Source organism: Bubalus kerabau, chromosome 7 (assembly GCF_029407905.1).
Source record: "Bubalus kerabau isolate K-KA32 ecotype Philippines breed swamp buffalo chromosome 7, PCC_UOA_SB_1v2, whole genome shotgun sequence".
Classification (NCBI taxonomy): Eukaryota; Metazoa; Chordata; class Mammalia; order Artiodactyla; family Bovidae; genus Bubalus; species Bubalus kerabau.
In genome coordinates, this window is record NC_073630.1 from 72,262,053 (window position 1) to 72,270,617 (window position 8,565).

General features: G+C 40.8%; 1 long non-coding RNA gene across 1 annotated transcript; it reads right to left on the minus strand.

The window, feature by feature from the left end:
- Positions 1–1,734: 1,734 nt before the first annotated feature.
- LOC129657237 (uncharacterized) lies at positions 1,735–6,300 on the minus strand. The gene is made up of 3 exons (XR_008716630.1): positions 6,048–6,300; positions 2,879–2,965; positions 1,735–2,032 (listed from the first exon to the last, which is right to left on the minus strand). It is a non-coding gene; the product is annotated as an uncharacterized LOC129657237 (long non-coding RNA).
- Between the last annotated feature and the right edge of the window lie 2,265 nt (positions 6,301–8,565).

Here is an 8,565-nt window from a genome sequence, read left to right on the forward strand (position 1 = left end):
GCAATGATCCATTCTTGAAAAAATTTCAAACTCATTGTGCTTTTGCTTTTTTGCATTTTTTACCAAATGGCCATGAATTCATGGGTCCTTGACCCATACCCACCCTCATATCCATCTCACTAGAATTCTGCTTTCAGCACAATTTTTTGCCTTATTGGAGATTTCCTCCTCTTCATTTTCTGGAGGAATTTCTGCAAAATCATTCTTTCTCAAGGACTCCTTTAGTAGAAAATGTGAAAACCAAGAGAAAACCTGCTATGGAGTATAAATTCACAAAAACATTTTGGATAGTTATTGTAGATACATTTATTGCTTTTAAAATCAACCGTCACAAGAAATCCTGTTTGCATTTGCTTTTTCCTCACCATCCTGTTATCCTCACTCCTATTTTAGTTTTCATTCTAATTGAGAAATAAAGCAGATATACCAGAGAGCACTTTGCCTTACCCAGAAATGCTTAGCAGACAAACCCTGTTTCTTCAAAAGCACTGACTGTTTCTATAGAGAAGAAAAATAAAATCTCTTGGAAGTGTAGCTAGTCTTGCTTCCTGGAAATAGTTAAAAATCTCAAGTTAAAGTGTACGGTTTTAGGGCCATCACCCATTCTTTGGCGAGAGTTACACTCTTTCCAAATGTGCAAACCCAGCTGTGAAGCAGGGCCACATTCTAGCTGGCTTTTTTTGGTCACAGCCGAGTTCACTAATTTAACTGATTTTTTTAAACTTTCAATTTGAAAATCATTTACAAGTGTAAGAATTAAGAAAGTGCAGAATGTGTTCAGGATTTTTTTTTTCATCTTAGAACAAAGTGCACTCAAAGTATTCAATGTATGAAATTTCCCAAGATCTCTGTGTTACATTCAAATATAGGGGTTTATATTTGAATGTAACACAGAGATCTTGGGAGGAGGGAGGAGGGTTCAGGATGGGGAACACATGTATACCTGTGGCGGATTCATTTTGATGTTTGGCAAAACTAATACAATTATGTAAAATTTAAAAATAAAATAAAATTTAAAAAAATATAGGGGTTTAAAAAGTTAAATGACTTTGAAGTAAGACATACTATTCATTTTCATTTTTAGAGAATATTAGTATCTACTCACATAAGGCAACCCAACCCAACAGTGTTGCATTCCATTCTGTACAACTGCTGTTAGTTAGAAGGAAAATTATTCAATTATTTTTACTGGATGTCTTTTACTAGATAGTGAAGTCGCTCAGTCATGTCTGACTCTTTGCGACACCATGGACTGTAGCCTACCAGGCTCTTCTGTCCATGGGATTTTCCAGGCAAGAATACTAGATTGGGTTGCCAATTCCTTCTCCAATTACTAGATAAGCACTATCTCATATATGTGCTAAATGCTACAGAGAAAACCCAGCTCTCTTAGAGCTTACAGTCTAGAGAGGAATATAAGTATTAATCAAGTAACCATATAAACAAATGGAAAACTGCAAATCTGACACCCTCTGTCTCTCTCTGTTCTACTTCCCTGCTTTATCTGTTTTGAAAGTACTTATTCTGTGATGTTTATATTTATTTGTTTGTTTACTGTCTCTTTCCCATCCTAGAAAGGCAGCTCCATAAGGGAGATGTCGTCTGTCCTGTTCAGTAACTCGGCTCTAGTACCTAAAATAGAACTTGACACGTTGTAGATTCTCAGTAAATATTCTTTGGATGAAAGTATTAATAAAGTGCTATCAGAAGTACTCAGTGTTCTCATATCCTTTATTAGAATTCGTTGATTCATCAGGGAAGTCAAGAAATACTTCCTTGCAGAAGAGATACTTGAGAAGGAAAGTGGGAATTAGGCTGAGAAATGATGGGAGATCATTCAAGGTAATAGGCGCAAAGACCCTGTGGCAAGAGGGAATATGAAAAAAGATAAAGGACAGAAAGATGACCTGGAAGCAGAGGAGGAGAGACCAAATGAAATAGGATTGCAAGATGAAAGAGGAAAGGAAGGGTGGAGGCCAGACCATGGAGGATCTTGCAGGCTGAATTACGAACTCAAGAAGTTGTCTTTATCCTGAAAATAATGAAAAATCATTTCAGTATTTTAAGAAGGGAGGCGACTTAGATTTGAAAAGGTTACTCACCTAGAGTGAATTTGGGAAACCCAGCTAAAAGGCAGTGGTTCAGATAAGCAATATAGGTAGTGTGAACTTAAGTGCAGGTAGTGGAGATTGGAGTAGATACATGTAGAAGTAGATGCGTCCATGGAAATGTAAGGTTTGGTGAAAAGTGGGGTAAAGGTGAGGGTGGAGGAGGTGTCAGGGTTGAGCTGAAGGTCATGGTTGAATCATGGGATAATGATGGGATGGTGGTACCATCCAGTGCAATAGTGGTACTTGGAAGAGGATCAAGTTTGAGAAGGAAGATGATGAGTTCAGTTTTAGTTACATTGATTTCACAGTTTCTTGGGCACCCTAGAGAACTTATTAAGTTAGAGACAGTTCAGAGCTTGGAAAGCCTGGGCTCAAGCAATAAATATATGAGTGTTCTAGAGAAGGTGATTAAAACCGTGGGCTATGGGACTTCCCTTGTGGTCCAGTGGCTAAGACTCCATTCTCCCGATATAGGGGACCTGGGTTTGATCCCTGGTCAAGGAACTAGATTCCACATGTAGCTACTAAGAGGTTGCATGCCTCAACTAAAGATCCTATAGGCTGCAACTAAGACCCACTGCAGCCAAATAAATATTTCTTAAAAAATCATGAGAATAAATTGAGAAGAGGAGGGACATGTGGTTTCACATAAAGCTCTCTGGTTGTTGGGGAAAGGATGGAAATGCCAACCAAGCCCTGACACAGGCTGGCAGCCCTGGCCATTCATGCCCACATCTGAAGAGTACTAGATAACTTTTGGTGCTTACTTGGTAGAACATTCAATGGACCATAGACAGCAGCCTTCTAGAACTTTCTAGATTGAAGCATAGCTGAAAGTCAACTTCCTCTTCTTCCTTATCAAGGGAAAGAAGAGAAAAATCTTATGATATTGTCACTTTGATAAAGTATTTTACCAAACTTATACTTTAAAAGTTAGTGATGGACAGAGAAGCCTGGCATGCTGCAGTCTATGGGGTTGCAGAGTCAGACATGACTGAGCCACTGAACTGAACTGATACTTTAAAACATTCTTTCTTTATGGTATGTCTGTATATATTCAAAACATAAAACTACTAGTAATTTGTTCCCATTCAGATCAGATCAGATCAGATCAGTCGCTCAGTCGTGTCCGACTCTTTGCGACCCCATGAATCACAGCACGCCAGGCCTCCCTGTCCATCACCAACTCCCGGAGTTCACTCAGACTCATGTCCATTGAGTCAATGATGCCATCCAGCCATCTCATCCTCTGTCATCCCCTTCTTCTCCTGCCCCCAATCCCTTCCAGCATCAGAGTCTTTTCCAATGAGTCAACTCTTTGCATGACGTGGCCAAAGTACTGCAGTTTCAGCTTTAGCATCATTCCTTCCAAAGAAATCCCAGGGCTGATCTCTTTTAGAATGGACTGGTTGGATCTCCTTGCAGTCCAAGGGACTCTCAAGAGTCTTCTCCAACACCACAGTTCAAAAGCATCAATTCTTTGGCGCTCAGCCTTCTTCACAGTCCAACTCTCACATCCATACATGACCACAGGAAAAACCATAGCCTTGACTAGACGGACCTTTGTTGGCAAAGTAATGTCTCTGCTTTTGAATATGCTATCTAGGTTAGATATTAATGAAAAGATTTTTTTAATACATTATTTGTAAGCATTTAAAGGTAGATGTGTTTGTGATTTTACACAGGTGGTTGATGAGACACTTGAAAAGTAAAATTATGTTTATAACTCAGGTCAACTGAGGGGTTTTTTGAGCCAACAGCTGCCTGAAGGGCTTTGCAACTATTACTTCCTTTACTTAACCCTAGGAGGTGGCTACTATCATTCCCATTTGATAGATGAGGAAACTGGCATAGCAAGGTCAGCAAATTGATTCAGGGTCACACAGATGATAAATAGTGGAGCCAGAATCTGAAGGAGAACTCCCCTTCATGGGAAATACTCATAATAACTGTGCCAGATTTTATTAGAATCTACCATGCACATTTTAAAATGTTTTGTATTTTAAATTATGCTGAAAGCCTTTGCATGCATATGTGCTAAGTCGCTTCAGTCGTGTCCAACTCTTTGCGACCCCATGAACTGTAGCCCTCCAGGCTCCTCTGTCCATGGGGATTCTCCAGGCAAGAATGGACTGGAGTGGGTTGCCATGCGCTCCTCCAGGGGATCTTCCCAACCCAGGGATCGAACCCATGTCTCTTATGTCTCCTGCTTCGGCAGATAGGTTCTTTACCACTAGCAGCACCTGGGAAATCAGAATGCCTTTAGTACGACCTTTATGCACTACTTAGCGATTTGCAGATTCTGGTGAACTTTAAAAAATCTGTTTGGGCCTGCTACCCTATTTCCCAACCAAATTCCCTTTGGGTTGTCTGGAATGAAATAGTCTCTGGCCTATAGGTTCCTTTCTGGCTTGTGGAATAATATGTGATACCCTGATCAAATTTTAATATAATGCTTTGGGGTCTCTTAATCATAGTAGAGATCATTTTCTCAATTTGAAGCAGAGGTATGTCCAGACATGAGGGCATAGGAAAAGTATTTAGCAAAATTCCCCATAAAACCAAAGGTGGAAGATTTGGTGGTTTATGTGTTTATGTCATCGGCAAAACTTTGGAGTAGATATCGCAGCCATTGTTTAAATAATACTTCAAATCCTAACAACTCCAAAAGGCAACTACAACCACCATACTCAGGAGTTCATCAGAATCGACCGCTCTGGGCACAAAGGAGACTTCAAGGGGGGCACACAGGAAACTCAGGGTCAGACCCCGCTATCCATCGTTTTTTCCCTGCTACAGGCTCCCAATCACACTCCCTCCCCTAATTACAGCTCTAAATCTTTCAGCATTCACTGGTCCCTCCAGCCACAGGATTTGGCAAGGAAACTAAAGTGGAAATTAATTTAAGTTTAGATCCAGAGCAAAGACTTCATTGCTGGTTTCCACTCACTCATCATCTGATGAATGGTCAGGGGGAAGATGGGCTAGAAGAAGAGGATAGAAGAGTTTCTGTATAGTCACTAAATTTTGAGAGCAACAAACACTATCCATGGCCAAAAGAGTATGAAATTCATGCCTTCCTAATTCTGTACTGGTAGTAGTAACTTTAATTTTTCATTTTATTGTTTTCAATTTTTATTGAAATGTAGTTGATTTATGATGTTATGTTAGTTTCAGGTGTACAGCAAAACAATTCAGATATATATATATATATATATATATAATTTCTTTTAGATTCTTTTCCATTATAGTTATTACAAGATGTTGAGTATCGTTCCCTGTGCTGTACAGTAGGTCCTTGTTGACCTTCTATTTTATATGTAGTAGTGTGTATATTTTAATTCCAAACTCCTAATTTACCCCTCCCTCTGCTTTCCTCTTTGATAACCATAAGTTTCTTTTCTGTCTGTGAGTCTATTTCTGTTTTCTAAATAAGTTCATCTGTATTGGGTATTTTTTTAGATTCCTCATACAAGTGATCTCATGTGATATTTGTCTTTCTCTACTTGACTTTACTTCACTTAGTATGATGATCCTTAGGTCCATCCATGTTGCTCTAAAATAGTAATAGTAGCTTTTAAATTATGATAAATGTTCAAGAGCCTTTCCAATTCTGTAATAATGATAATAACTTAAAAATGATGATAACGGTTAATATTGAATATGAGTAAAGTGCCAGAAACACCTCTGAGCATTGCAAGAGTATTATGTCTTTTAATCCTCACAACATAGATAATCCTAGGTATTATCTATCTAGGAGGTAGATAACATTATTTTCCCTCCATTTTAGATGCAGAACCCAAGGCCCTGAGAAGTTAAATAATTTGTCCAAGTTCACACAGCTGATTATTTTCAATCCACAATTTGTATCCGTATGGAGTCACACAACTCACACTGCAGAGACTGCTCTCTTGACCACCGGGAGCATTCACTTACCAAGGGGTGACTGTCCTCTCACAAAGGCCGGAGAGGAGGGCGGGGATGGTTCCTCAGGACTGACGGACTCAGCGGGCCTGGGAGCACAGCTGGAAGTAAGTTAGGTTGGAGGCAGCATGGGAGGCACGAGAAGGAACCAGCAGTTCTCTGAAGAAATGATGGGCAATCTGACTCCACTGCCAGTGAGGCTGAATGGGCCCATTCTGGGAGCATAGGGCCGAGAGTGCAGGTGAGCTTCTTATGGGGGCACCAGCTAAGCCCCGCTCTGCTTAGCATGAGACTGTTGCTTTGATTGCCTTTGCCTGTGAAGTCTGTACTTAATAAATCAAAGGGATCTCACCAAGGGCTCTTCACTGTGGGAGTGTCCAGTCCTGCTGTTGTGAACTCCCAGGACAGTCTCTCCAGCCTGCTCGGAGCACACAGCCTGCTCTGCGGGTTCAGTTCTGCTCTCTTGATACTTGGTGTCCATTTTTGCAGCTGGTCAAAGTGTGGTCTGGTGTCATTGCTCTCCCTACCTGCCTCCACAAATAAGGAAGATTGCAAAGATTTGTCCTCAGCGGAATTTTACTTTGTTGCTGGCATATGGTAATAGACATTGAATCAATCACTCTGTGTGTGTGTGTGTAAGCAGATGAATAATAGAAACCTTGGAGGATCTTTGCATACCTCCAATCTGGGCACAGGACACTGACTTTCAAGATGGGAATAGTCTTAGCCTGTAGGGCATGAGCAACTCCAAAACCTCTTGGTCATATCACCATGAACTTTACCTCGCCAGCATTTCTTCCCCAGAATCCTGCCACGGAGGCAAACACTAACTTCCTGCGTTGAAGGTCAGACGTTCTGAATCACCCTCCATTCACGTCAGGCATTTTAACATTTATTCTGCTTTGGAGAAAAACAACCAGCCCGTGTACCATTGCCCTTGGTTTTTTTCAAGTGTTCAGTTTTTCACCAAGCCACACCCTGAACACACCCACTAAGATTATAAACATTCAGAAAATTGCAGGCTTTTGCCAGATAATTGGCAGTGCTTTTCTGAATTAAAATACAGCCACCCACACGCCACGTTTGCTCCAGTTGGCAATAAATCAAAAGTCAGGCACACTCTCAGTGGTGACCACAGGTCTGCTCCATCAGGTAGAGAATTTTTCTAAAAACCTTTAGTCTCCCCAAGCATCTCAGTGGCGCTTGGCTGACTGTATAGACCAGGCTATGAACCAGAATGGAAGGCGCGCTTTGCTGTGCTTTCTAAGTGCAGCCAGCGTTGTCTGATGCCAAGAAGAGAAATGGCCAAGTTGGAACTGCGCACTCAGCAGGGATTCCCTGGCCCTCGCTGAGCATGTCTCTCCCCGCAAAGACTACACTTTGCTCCTAAACTTTGTTCTCGAAGATCCTGCAGCTCAGATTTAGGCATTTCCTGCCTAGCTGCTACCCAGTCAAAAATATACCCGTGTATTGACTGACAAGCAGACACAGAGAGATGTTTATGTTAAATGAGAAAATCAGATTATCAGTGTTATACAATGTACTATCCCAAGTTTGTAAAAACAATAACATAAATATATACAGAGGAAAAATAACTGTTAACAATGATTAGTGATGTTATTAAGTTTTTATTTGATCCTTTTCACTCATTTATACTGTCTGCATGCCTGCTCAGTCGTGTCTGACTCTTGGCAACCTCATGGACTGTAGCCCACCAGGCTCCTCTGTCCATGGCATTTTTCCAGGCAAGAATATTGGAGTGGGTTGTCATTTCCTTCTCCAGGGGATCTTTCTGACCCAGGGATTGAACCTGCATCTCCTGCGTCTGCTGCATTGACAGCTGGATTCTTTACCACTGAGCCACCTGGGAAGTCCATACCGTCTACATATATTTATTTCTCTATAATAAATAAATTAATAAGCAAAAGAAAAGAAAACCTACCATCTCTTATGACCAGTTTAAAATCTTACTTCCTTTTAGTGTCTTTCACGACAGTGCTATCTGGAAACAATCTTTCCCATACCTGAGCGTATGTAGAAGATACATAAAACATACGTAGAATATGCAGAATTGCACGCATGCCTTTGTAATACTTACAACTTTCCTCCTTGAAGTATAGATTTGAGAAGTGTTGTCTTACCTCATCTCCCACAGTAGATTTAAGCACTTTGAGAGCAAAGACTGGGTTTGAGTCTTGTTCTGTCTCCTGCAGCACCAGTGTTCACTTCCCAGTCCCTGTCAGGTGCACACAGCCAGGGATTCCTTTTGAGAGAATAATTATGCACATCCTTGGACACATTCTGTGTTTTCTGAAAGGTCCCACCAAAATTTTCTCTTTCAAAATTAAAAATCCTGTTTCGGGATTTCCTTGATGGTCCAGTGGTTAAGACTCTGACCCCCCAGTGCAGGGACCCTGGGTTCTACCCTGATCAGGTAACTAGATCCTACAAGCTGCAAATAAGACCTGGCAGAGCCAAAAAAAAAAAAAAATCCTGTGTTTTTTTCAAAAATTATGATTCTAAAAGCTAC